Genomic DNA, 12,854 nt, shown 5'->3' on the forward strand with positions numbered 1-12,854 from the left:
TTTTAAGAAAAAAAATTATTTCTTAAGGAAGGAAGATATTTTTTAAAATATATTTATTAAGACATAGCTTCATCTCTCCATTTCATTTTGGCCATGCCAAAACAATCTTTAAAGTGAACAGCAGCACTGAGAGCTTGCTTTTCCTTAGGCACAATATTTGTCAACACAGCCAATATGCTTTCAAGCAACCATTTTTAGACAAAAGCTTTTGAGGGGGTGGGAAAGAGCTATTAATATGGAGATCATTCAGCCAGTGTTCTCTGGGACAACCAGGGTTTCATGCAATTGTATTCATTTCAATATGTTCAAATAAATTAATCCTACAGCTAAATTTGCTTTTATTTATACACCTTGGGAAGATTTTATGGAAACAAACTATAAATCAGAAAGCAAAAATTTTTGTCAGACAACATGTCAGAAGTACTTACTATAATAGAAGCTCCACTCAACTTGAATGGGACACACGCACCACCACTCCCCACAACTTAAGAACCCCACAAATTGGATCCCACTCCATAAGAAGAAATGCTTTAGTGTTGGGAATGTAAAAGTCAACAAAACAGGTAAGGAGCCCTAAAGTTTTTATTCCAATCTGTGTAAGTGACTCTGTCTTTTCACACTGAAATGTTCACAAATCCAGCTATGCTAATTCTATCTCTGCTCTCTCCATCAGAACCACGGCACCTAAAGTACTAACCTTCTGAAACAAGTTCCAGATGTGGGCCCTTTCTTGCTGCTCCCCCTGATAATTAACTATCAACCCCCCAACACTGCTGGGTCTTATCCAGGATCTGTAGGGCTTCCTGACACTGGCGCAGGCTCTTTCTTCCTCTTCTGGGCAATCATGAATGTTTATTGTGTGGGCTGGAAGGCTGTTACTGCTGTTGTTTTGTTTTGTTGTTGTTTGGAGAAGGGAGGTTTGAGGATCAGTGTGATGAGTGAGGCTAAGTAAGGAAATTAAGTCATTATAACTGCACTGTCCAGTAGCCCCTTGCCACATATGGCTACTATTTAACTTAAACGTAAATTAAAATGAAATAAAATTAAAAATTTAGTTCTTCAGTTGCCTAGCCACATTTCCAGTCCTCATAGCCACCTGTGGTGAGTGGCTGTCATATTGGACAGCATAGATATAGAACATTTCTGTCATTGTAGAAAGTTGTTTTGGACAGTTCTACACTATGGTAAGTTACTAACCCTTCTGGCAATCTAGCCTCCTGGCTCAAATTACTTTACCATTTCTATAGATAACAGTTTATATTCTGCCTTGCATCTTTTTCCTTCATTGTGTCTCAAAAGACCATCATGTTTATGAGCAGCTAAAGCTTTTACACGTTCCTCTGTATGAAGCTTTTCTTAAATATTACCTTGGATACTAATTAACTAGGATTTGAAAGTGAGAACACATTGGCACTGTTAAGGTTAATAGCTTAATCCTTTAGCACAGGAGACAACTTCAAGAGCTTGTTTGAAAGATTTTTATTGAAGCACAGGGAATGTACCATTTCATTATCCATGAGCATTGTCTATTCCACTCTCCTTAGGAACTGAGCCATCTGTCTGTCCTTCGAGTAACTGATACTTAGAAAATGTTTCCAGGTCTTAGCATTTCTATTGGAAAAGTAAACTGCTAATAAAAGAGAGAAGGTTATTTTTCCAGATAATTCTGGAATCACCAAGGTCCAGACTTGGTTTTCGATCCATTTCTTAGAAATTAACTTGGAGTAAATAGTTAATTATTTTTTATTTAGGAAGAGTATAGGTAAAAGATAAACCATTGATGGTGCATCAAAAAGTAACTTCAGGGGCTGGCCTGATGGCACAGCGATTAAGTTCATGAGCTCCTCTTCGGCGGCCCGGGTTCACCAATTCAGATCTTGGGCACAGACCTACACACTGCTTATCAATCCATGCTGAGACAGGTGTTCCACCTGTAAAATAGAGAAAGATGAGCACAGATGTTAGCTCAGGGCCAATCATCCTCGAAAAAATAAATAAATAAATGAAAATAAGTAAATAAATAACTTCACTGGTTGCTAGGGTCTGGGGGGTGGGGGAAATAGGGAGAGGTTGGAAAAAGGTACAAACTTTCAGTTCTAAGATGAATAAGGTCTGAGGATCTAAAGTATAATGTAGTGACTATAGTTGATAACACTGTATTGTATGAATGAAATTTGCTGAGAGTAGAACTTAAATATTCTCACATACACAAAGAAAATTGTAAACTATCTCAATAATTGTATTTGGATTATATAGTGAAACTATTACATTTTAGCACATTGGTTAAATGAAATGCTATTAAAAAATTTTTTAAATAACTTCACAACTGATTGTTACACAAATCCTAATTCTTGTATTTACATTGCTGAAACATTTCCAAAGATTAAAGAGCACAAAGTGGACAGGGAGTTAGATCAATAGTTTGGAATAAAAAGATCTGGTTTTTGGTTGTTTTATGATTACTTCTGTTTTTTAAAAAAAAAAAACTTTGCTTATACGTGGAATATATGTGATATGTTAATCATGATGGAAATCTCAGATGCTTTCTTAGGTATGCCTGGTAATATAGATAAGTGAGATGGTTCAGATATCAGATGATAGGGAGAACTGAGGACTGAGGTGGATTGGAAGGTGCATATCCCCACCAAATACATGTATAACCTAAATTTGATGCACTGGCTGCCTATTTGTTACCACCACATCTCACAGCATCCATTCATTGTCTTATATGTGTTAGTATTGTTCTGCAATTAATTAGTATCTATATTACTTGAGAACAGGCATCATGTCTTATCCATCTCTTGTATCCTTCGTAGTGTGTAGCACAGAGATAGATACATCAAACGCTCACAAAGGATTGCTAGTTGTTGGTTAATGTCATGGGCAGAATAATGTCCCTCCCCAAAGATGTCCACATCCTAAACCCCAGAACTTGCGAATATGTCACGTTACATGGCAAAGGGTAGTTAAGGTTGTAAATGGAATTAAGATGGCTAATCAGCTGACCTCAAAGCAGGGAGATTATCCTGGATTATTCCAGTATGTCCAATGTACTCACAGGGGTCTTCAAAAGAAGAGATGCAGAAAAGGAGTCAGAATCAGAGGAGGAGATATGAAGACGGAAGCAGGGGTCTAAGTGATGGACATCGTGTGACAAAGTCTGGACCAGCTGTGACTGGCTCTGGATATAGAGGAAGAAGACCACAAGTCAAGGAACACAGATGTCTTCTAGAAGCTGGAAAAGGCACGGAAATGGCTTCTCCCTTAGAACCTCCAGAAAGGAATAAAGCTCTACCAACACCTAACTTCAGCCCAGTGAAGACCCATTTTGGACTCCTAACCTATATAATTGTGAGAAAACAAACTCGTGTTGTGTTAAGCCACTGAGTCTGTGATAATTTGCTACCGCTGCCATAGAAAACTAGTACAGCTGAGATGTTTCTTTGTCTTCGTTTTCTTGAAAGAGAAGAGTGTCAATTTATTATACCTACTGCTCCTAACCATCACCAAATATTCAATCATCTAGGAAGAGTACAATGTTGACAGAGGTATATGCCAAAAGAAAATTTGGGATTTTACCCAAAGGAAAAGCTACTTTACTCTTTTAAAATAGTGTCCCCCGTCCTACCTCCAGTGATTTGCTTATTTAAGAAAATCAATGGTCCATTTAAAATTCCCTTGTGAGTGGGAACTTGGTGCCATATAAACGTTTGCTTGCTGTCATCTCTTTCCCAGGGCCAAGTGCCAGCTTTGCACATGGAATTACTTAATTGGTAATTATTAAATAAAATGAAAAGAGTCATGATTAGCAGACTAATTGTTGACCAGTATTTCTATTGGATTTGTTTCCAGTGCAAACTTCTCCCCTGCTCTTGGCTCAAGGTAATCAGACATTCTTTTTTTATTTTTTTTTTTGATTTGTCAGAAATCCTTGAAGTGTTTCTGTAGACTCCAAACAGTCACTCACTGATAGGACAATTTTCACTTGAAAGCTGGACTCTGTTGCTTTTGCCTCAGGGCAGGGAAGGGAGCTTGGCAGAACAGGTTGCATTGTATTATTTTCTTAGTTTCCCTAGAGAGAAGAGGGAACGATAAACCTAAAGAGAACGGGTTATCCAAGATAGCTATTTATCAGAGAAAGAAGAACCTGATAATCAAAACCGATGGGTTAAATTCAATATTGAGGGAGAAATTTCTTCATGGAGTTGGCCTATGGTGCTAGATAATGTCTAAGATCTCTTATGGCAGAAAACTTCTTAGACTACCTCTGAACATCACAAAATCATGCATTTCAACATCATTCTGGAAGCCTATACCTCCCCTCTACCTTCCCCTATACAGTACTCCCTTCTCCCACACCTTTACTTCTCACGCCAAACCTCACCCAGTCAGGACTGGGACTGCTTCACGTCGCTGCTGGTCCAGGAGTCGTTTCTTAGTTCTTTTTAGCCCTGCTCATATTTGTAAATATCACCCCATCTTTTGACAAAATCTACCAAGCACCTGGCTGATGAAAACCTCTAGCTTATACTCATGGAATTATAATAAGTAAATACCCTGCCGCCTGTTACTCCTTATCTGCAGGTACCCATAGATTTCTTGTGGATAACTTCCTTTGGCCTAACTTAATCAGAAGCCTGAATGAAATGGAGCTGGGTAATTCAGTCCATAGAAGTCAGCCTCCCACAGCAAAGAACAGAGCGGAAAATAATGAATGTATTCAAGAAGGTAGAAATTAGACAGACAATAGCTTGTACAGAATCTCTTTGTCAGAGCAACCAAGAGTCATAAATTTCCACTTTTGATCTTGAAACTGTAACTCATCTTGGTTAAATTCCTACCGTGTTTGGGGTGCATTTTTGTTTGAAATGAGAAGAGTATAAACATTCTGCAATTGTCCCTTCCTTTTTTAATTTATTTTTTTTCTTCATGGTCTTACTGAATGGCTACTCTCTGCAGGATTTCTTAGCTCCTTTTATTTCTACTACTAAATAAACCTGATGTCTCCCTTCACCCATATAATAGACTCCCTTTGCATCCTCACCATCTGTCTGACATTGACAGTATGTTTGGCAAATGGTAAGCATGCTATAAACATTACCATTTTTATTTTTATTCCTTTTTTAAGCAGTCCATGTCTGATTAAATAAGGAAAAGCTTTTGGGATAATAAGGACATTTATAGATTTAAAAAAACATATATTCAGTTAATCTAGTTAAGATTTTAAACCCAACTTCCAGTTTATTAAGAAGCAGAGGAGATTGAGAAACAAGTTAAACAATGTCACACAAAAAAGAATCAGACAAATTAAGAATGTGGGGCATTTTGTAGGAAAACTATCTAGTTTCTTCAAGAAGTCAGTGTGGGGTACAAAGAGAGTAGAGAGAACTTTCTGTATCAGGATTCAGCAATCTTTGTCTGTAAAAGGCCAGACAGTAATATTTTAGGATTTGCAGACTATGCTATGTCTATGACACCTACTCAACTCCCAAAACCATAGATAATACTTGAATAAATAGTGTGTGACTATGTTCCAAAAAATTTTATTTACAAAATGGGCTGCAGACCAGGTTTGACCCTTATTGTGTGTTTAAAGATCTTAAGAAACATAACAACTTAACAACCAAGTATAAAATGGACACCTTTAATTCAAAAGTTTTTAAAAGGTGCAGGAATGGGCAGAGGTTTCAGGGGCATTGTGAAGCCAGGAGAGAAATTAGGCTTACATAGTACACTGTTGGAGGAAAATGACACCACTCTTTGACTGTATTTTTCTTATTTATGTGTCTACTGGTTGTGCTTCCACATTGCTTCCTCTAATATCTTTTCATCTTTGTTCTCAAAACGATAATGACAGTATATATATTTTACATAGTTCTTGAAAATTCAGCAAGTTAGACAATGCACTGAAGGGAAGCATTGCTGTCCTCAGTCCATATCTCCCAACCAACCCTCCCCAGGCAACTGTGCTTTGGGTGGTGGGGGGTGATCTGTTACTTATTCCCTTAATTAGTCCTCAATATTATCCCAATTCCATCAAAAAAGAACAGTTAAAACTATCTCTTTTCAGCAGCGGTAAACTATGGAATCCATTGAAGTCACCATTCTACTGAAAAGAGTAAGATTAGGACCCCAAATGGTGGAATTTTCTCTTTTGTTCCTGCATAACGTTGACCACAAATTTTAACATCTCTGGGTGTCTTAGACAGTTTAGGCTGCCATGCCAAATGCCATAGACAGGGTGGCTTAAACAACCAGCATTTATTGCTCACAGTTCAGGAAGCAGGAAGTCTGAGACCAGGGCACTGGTAGTTCCCATGTCTAGTGATGGCCGCTTGCGAATGCCTGTCTTCTCATTGTATTCTCACATGGTGGAGAACAGAGAGAAGAGGGAAGCTCTCCCATGACTTTTCTTACATGGGTCACTAATCCCATCATGAGGACTCCATTCTCATGACCTAATTATTCCCAAAGACCCCATCTCTAAACACCATCATATTCGGAATTAGAATCTCAACATACCAATTTTGGAGGGACACAAACATTCAGTCCATAGCACTGGGCTTCAACTTTTTCATTGATGAAAAAGATAGTTTGAACTAGAATATACTTGCCAACATTCTTCCACTGACCGGAAGCCTGAACTTCCATTAATTATAATAGGAACTCACTCAAAATAGTAACTTTTAGAACTGCGCTATTTGCAATAAGAATTTTGTGAAACATTTCTGTTTGACAAAGGAGACCCGAATTTCTTTAATTATTTAGTGGAACATGAAAAAAATGTCAAAAGATGTTAACTAAAAATAAAATCTGTGAGTCACAGCTTAGAAAAGTTTTGTATCTGTGATCTCAGAACTGAAGATGCAAAAAAAAGGGGAGTTGCTTCCTAAACAAAGAAGAAACTGTTTTCAGGCAGTTGAGAAAATAATTCACTAATGTGAGCAATCAGCTTGGGAGGAAATATCTTTTGCTCAATCTAGGCGAAGGATGAGAGAGAAAAAATGAGAGAGGAAAAGATAGAAATCACTCAATCAAAGGAAAATGAATCCAGATACTAGAGGAAAAACAAATCATAAAGTGCCCTTAATCCAGCTTTTTGTACACCAAACTCACCACTTTCACCTCACCCATTTTAACATAACCATGCTTTAATTATCAGTGGATTTTTTCTAGTGAAATTTTCAAGCAAAGTGAATCACGATTCTAAAGTTGTCTGTATAGGTCCCGGATTGTTTAGAAGAAAAATACTATGCAAATCTAAGATAGAAATGAATATCATCAGTGATGCCTTCTGTAAATTTTAAGATTAGAAACAAATGCTATTATCCATTGGATGATTTAACCTTCCTTTCTAGGAGACACTGGTGTGGTTCAAAAATTTAATGTCCATTCCTCCTTTCCTCCTATATGTTAGCCTCAATTCAGGTCTAAAAGTTGGCTGAATGTACACACACATACAGATTTAGTTAAATGAAAACCTATTGTTATTAGGCACAAAGTGGATGGTGTTTTTTATATACCAGTGTTTGGTTTTATTTCTACGCTTCTTACCTTCTTACTCAATCAGGTCATCTCTTATTTTCACTGTAATTTTCCCATAGGCCTCAATTTCTCATTATGCTTCTACAGGCCTTCAATAGAACTTAGCAGTAATCAGCCAACTCCACTGTCTCTGCAGGCATCCTTCTTGCATATTATCTGCAATGACATTTCCCTCCACCAGGACATTTTCTAACATCTCACCAGTGAAATCATTTGCAATTGGGTTACCACCTTGTTTCAGGGACATCCATGCCCAACCCACCACTCAGGATGGTGTTCTCTTTGCCCACCAGGAAGTGAGTTAGCCAGTCCCAAATTTTCATCTTACCGCCTGCTTTCTCAGACCACCCTCAGTACAACTTACATTAGTTTAGAACTTCTGAGAAGCAGATGTCAAGGCAGGAACAAAAGTACAGGAGATTTATTAGGGAAGGAACAGGTTAAGATAGGAGAACTTTCAGACTAAAATGCATGTCTGAAGCTGTGAAAGGAGAAAGAGGAGGATTGGGCAGAAATAGCCTTCAACGGCAGCATGACTCCAAGGAAGCTTCAGGTAGCCTATTGGAATGTCCAAAAGCCAAAGACCTTTGCCGGAAGAGTTCTGCAACATTGCCAGAATGAACTTGGCTTAAAAATCTTGCCATACTCACTCAGTGGCTGAGAGCAGCCGACAGAAGTGTGGATTTGGCATGAATGTGTCAGAGGATCAATGGGGTCAGCATCTGGGATCATTATTGTGCTGCCCACAGCAAAAGATCTGTGGGTATATTTCACCTTTTTTCCCTGGCTCTTTCCTCAACACCATCAGTACCACAAAAACACACAATAAATCTTAGAAGTAAGCCTGACGAAGAAAGTATCAGTGAGGTGGTATTTTGGAGGTACCTGAAAGATCCTTTTGCACTCATCCCAAAGTCCCTAATCACTTATTTGCCTCATGAAATTCCATTAACCCAAGGTGAAAATAGACCTATTTCTACATGAATAATGTAAACGGACACTTCATCTTTTAAGGATATTTACATTGTAGGGGTGATTTCTCAGTGAACTAAGGGGTAGTTAATGTAGAAGAAATATCTTTAAAAAGTAATGACTATAAAACTAGGCTTGGTTTGCATTGCCACAAACATACCATCCAACGTTGGGGAAGTTAAGCAACATCTATGGATGTCATAAAGGGAATCGACACTGAGTTAACAAAACTAAGTTCCTGACACTATGCTCATTTGGGGGGATATAGTTCCTGCCCCGTGGGAGCTCAATTGATAGAGCTTGAATCAAATGTTCTCCATGTCATCCTCAGCTTTAAAATGACATTATTTCACAGCTTTCCTTAAAAATGAATTTTAACTAGTTGATGGGAAAGCTGTATACAGCATGCCACATGAAATGATTTAGAAATTAGACGATTTTGTAAATTTGGGGTAATTGATATCCATTGTCATCAAGCCAAGAGTCTCCAGAAATTAGCCATAAATTCTTAAGTGGTAATTAGGTGTTAATTCACTTCTTACTGCTATGTTCTGAGTTGGTTGAAATTTCTAGAATTTCTACATCACTAATGCTTGAGGGTTCTAGCCATCATATGACAGAATGGTTTTCAGCTAGGCCTGAATTCAAGATCTTTCATTTCTTTGTCTCCCTTCATTAGCAATAGGGTACTGGAAAAGTAATTAAGTTTTCTAAGCTTTCATTTTCTCATACATAAAGTGGGGATACTCATAGTGGACCTCATAGGGATATTTTGACAACAAAGTGAGAAACTACCCATAAAATTCTTAACAGAGTGCCCATCAAAAGCACTCAGTAGTCTATCATTTTTCTCAAAAACTGCTGAGTATTCTCCTGAGAAATCTGGTATTTATTAGATGTATATATTGTCTTAGATTGAGTTCTCAGGAAATAGACTCAGAGGCTGTGATGTAGATGCACAAATTTTACTAATTTATTTTACTAATAATTTTACTAATGATCCTGTGGATCATTAACTTTGGGAAGTGAAGGAAGTAGGACTGAGCAAAGAAGGAAGTTGAATTGTAATGCACTAGCAACAATGACCGTAGACAAATCCTAAAGGTGTTTTGGAGCTGGAAAGATACTTCATAGCTGTACATTGACCAGTCAGTGGAAGTGGACTGCTCCCCACAGAAGGGGTGTGACTTTGCATGAGGACCTTGTGTCCTCTTTGGCTGAGGAAAATTCCAAAAAGCAACTCAACTGGGAGCCATCAGTTACTAAGACTACTAGCCTCTGGGAGAAGCAGTGCCTCAGTCCTATAGCAGAGATCTGGGCAGCACACCACAGCACCCACTACAGTTCCCCCTTATACTTCTTAGATCCATTTCCATTTCATATAATAAGTTCTTAGAATAGATCTTCCAGGATTCTGGTTGATCTCTTTCCCTAAAGAAATTTATATGAGGAAGATTACTGGGACTTACTACATACAACACCTCTGCCGTTGGTTTCAGAGCTTCCATTGATACTCATTATCCCCCCCTTCTCTAGTACCCATTCCAGATTTCCCTTACCCTCAGCCAGCACCTCTCCAGGTTTAGGGGGCGTTTAGGGTGAGATGACCCAGAGCATCAACTCTCTCAGGCTGTGGCTATTGCACTTATCCATTTTCTACCAAGATTAAAAACAAGAGAGAAGTACCAAAAGACACATCCAGTGGATCAACTGCATACCAAACATATTCTTCCCCATCCTATTGTGTGACAACAACCTAATCTCCTTCTGACGATGAGGGACAATTACCTATGCCAAGATAGGCACTCCTTTTTTGCCTGCTGGTCTGTTGCTATGAGGATCCCAAAGTGATCAGGCAGAAGTTGAAATTAAAATTTAAAGGAATCATGTCAGTGTCCCCTGAGGTAAGTGTTCCCTCTCTGGAACACGGTCTTTAAATCCACAGAGCATAGTTGCAAAGATAGGAAGTAAAAATTCTGTAAGTGTGTCACTGGGAATGATGATAAGCAGGGCCGCTCTTACCTGCACCCATTGGTTTCTGGACACATGTATTTTATTCTCTACTGACACAGTGGTCACTGCCTCCAAGTCACTGGTTAGTCTCTTTAAAAGATAGTGCCATCTTGAGGGCTCAGCTTTGATCTTGTGGCTGAAAAGTTGGACAACTGGCAAAAATGGTAGCTAGATGAAGTTCAATACATGGAAACTATGGTCTTTAGCCCACCACCTGGTTATAAGTAGAGGGAGAGGGACAGATGTCATTGTAAGACATTCACTTTGTGATGACAGACAGAACACAATTTTGGCAGTGATGGATGACATAGGAGTCTGGTACATGAAGCTGACTAGTACCTTCCGGTTTTGCTCATGCCTAATCCCAAATGTGCCACTTCCTTCTCACGATAAACTGTTACTGGGCCCACCTAACCTTGTGATTTCATGGATCTGACAGAACACAGGTCATAAGGAGCAATTTTGCCTGCCTAAACATGTGAGCCAATCTCTCTGGACTACACCATTACAGAGAGCAGGAGAATTAACATAGCCTTGGAGTAAGATTGTAAATGTGTATACCACTTTACCAAAGTGGATGTGAACTCTTTCTGATTTTCCTTCTTGATAGGAATGGAAGGAGTACATTTGCCATTGGCCACATACCATGTATCTATCTGAGACCGCGTTAATTTATTTTCACAAATGTACTACACTTGGCATAGCTGCCACCATCCTCCAGGATCTGCCTCACTTTATAGGGGCCAGAATGACAAATTAGTCATCTAATGGGGACCACCACCCTCACATCTTTTAGAACTTTAAAGGTAGCACTAATTTTTTCCATTTTCCTTATTTATTGTTTGCCTACTGTAAATATTACAATACTAGTTTTTTGTTTTTATTTAATATCTTCATTTGTGGGGTATTTCAGAGGTTTCCACTTGGCCTCCCCCACCGTTCTTACCCCACAGGCCACGGAACCAATGTGAAAGTTTTACCAACTCCAAATTACGTTCACCCAAATACATATTCAGGCCCAGAGAAATGACCAAGTGGTGGCTCCTTGTGAACCAAACTAGGCCAGGACACCATTTATTATATAGCCCCACATGCTGTCCTAAAAGGGGACCTTTTAGGACACTTGAGGTCCCCAGATATCTATGTCAACTCAGATCTTTGGTATGTTTGAGTATCTTCTTTTCTCCAGTGTTATCCCAGTAAATGGCCATAGGCCCATTTGTGAAAGTACCAGGAGAATTAGTACCATATAATTTCTATGGTGTGGCAGGTTCATTCTTTCTGGGGAACTGGCCTCTCCTTCAGTTAATGGCTTCTGGGCCAGAAAACTGTCTCAGGTCTGAAAACTGGTCAAGAGATAATGAATTCTTATTGGAGTACCCGTCTTCAATCTCCTGATCACCCAACCTTGACTTCTTTTAATTGTACAGATTGAACGAGACTCTTATTGACTGCTCCTTTACCTTGTCTCTAGGAATATCACGTTCTTATAACCATCTCCATAGTTCTTAGTGGGATAGCCTCCTAGATGCCACTCTAGTTTTGCCATGTCTTATGATAATAGTGCCCAGCTTGCTTCTGAGTTAAGCACTGCCACCTACTTTTTATTATTTCAGGACCTTATCATACTTTTTCCTTGTAAGGAGTCCAATTCTGTAACAGCATCCTTTACCATTGGCCCTGGCCTATAGAAATCAAACCACCACTGACCTTCCCAACAAATCTGATAGCCCGCTCATCAGTGAATTCTTTACCACTTTAGTAAACAGACTGTCTTCTGGGTTTTCCCATGGAGCATGGTTAACTGGTGGGTTACATAATATATCAAATCTAGCATGCCAAATTCTCTGAGCCTCTTGACAACTACTGCTACTGTCTTCCTCAGCAGCTCTGGCATTTCCAGCTCATTTAGGATGGCTATCATTTTCTCCAAGCTTCTAGCAGCATGCCAACCCAGGAGCACATTAATACCATCTCCTAAGTGCTTTGCAAATTTGTTAAATTCTGTATCACAAGGTGCTTCCATATAGACAAGCTTCCCTCAGCCAACCTAATATTTCATATCCTACCTTGATCCAGCATCTGAATACTCAGCTCCACATGTGGCCCAGATCACACAACTATGTATTAGGTAAGTATTGCAATTCCTTCATCTTCTCTTAGCTGGCCCAGAACTTTCCTGGCCAAGTTATGTTGTAAATTAACCCTAGTTATTGGTTTGGTGACCAGGATGAGAGGGGATGGTAGGTTCTGAGGAGATGCATGTGTCTTGCAAGGCAGAGACCTCTGCATTATCTTCAAGCAGCAGGAGAGCATTAGCCTGT

At 39.0% G+C, this 12,854-nt stretch overlaps 1 long non-coding RNA gene across 1 annotated transcript in view; it reads right to left on the reverse strand.

The window, feature by feature from the left end:
* Window positions 1-1,464: 1,464 nt before the first annotated feature.
* Window positions 1,465-12,854, reverse strand: part of LOC139080080 (uncharacterized) — a 33,159-nt gene continuing 21,769 nt past the window's right edge. The window contains exon 2 of the long non-coding RNA XR_011534241.1: window positions 1,465-1,931. This is a non-coding gene — a long non-coding RNA (uncharacterized lncRNA). The remainder of the gene's footprint in view (window positions 1,932-12,854) is intronic.

Source organism: Equus przewalskii, chromosome 28 (genome assembly GCF_037783145.1).
Source record: "Equus przewalskii isolate Varuska chromosome 28, EquPr2, whole genome shotgun sequence".
NCBI classification, from domain to species: Eukaryota; Metazoa; Chordata; class Mammalia; order Perissodactyla; family Equidae; genus Equus; species Equus przewalskii.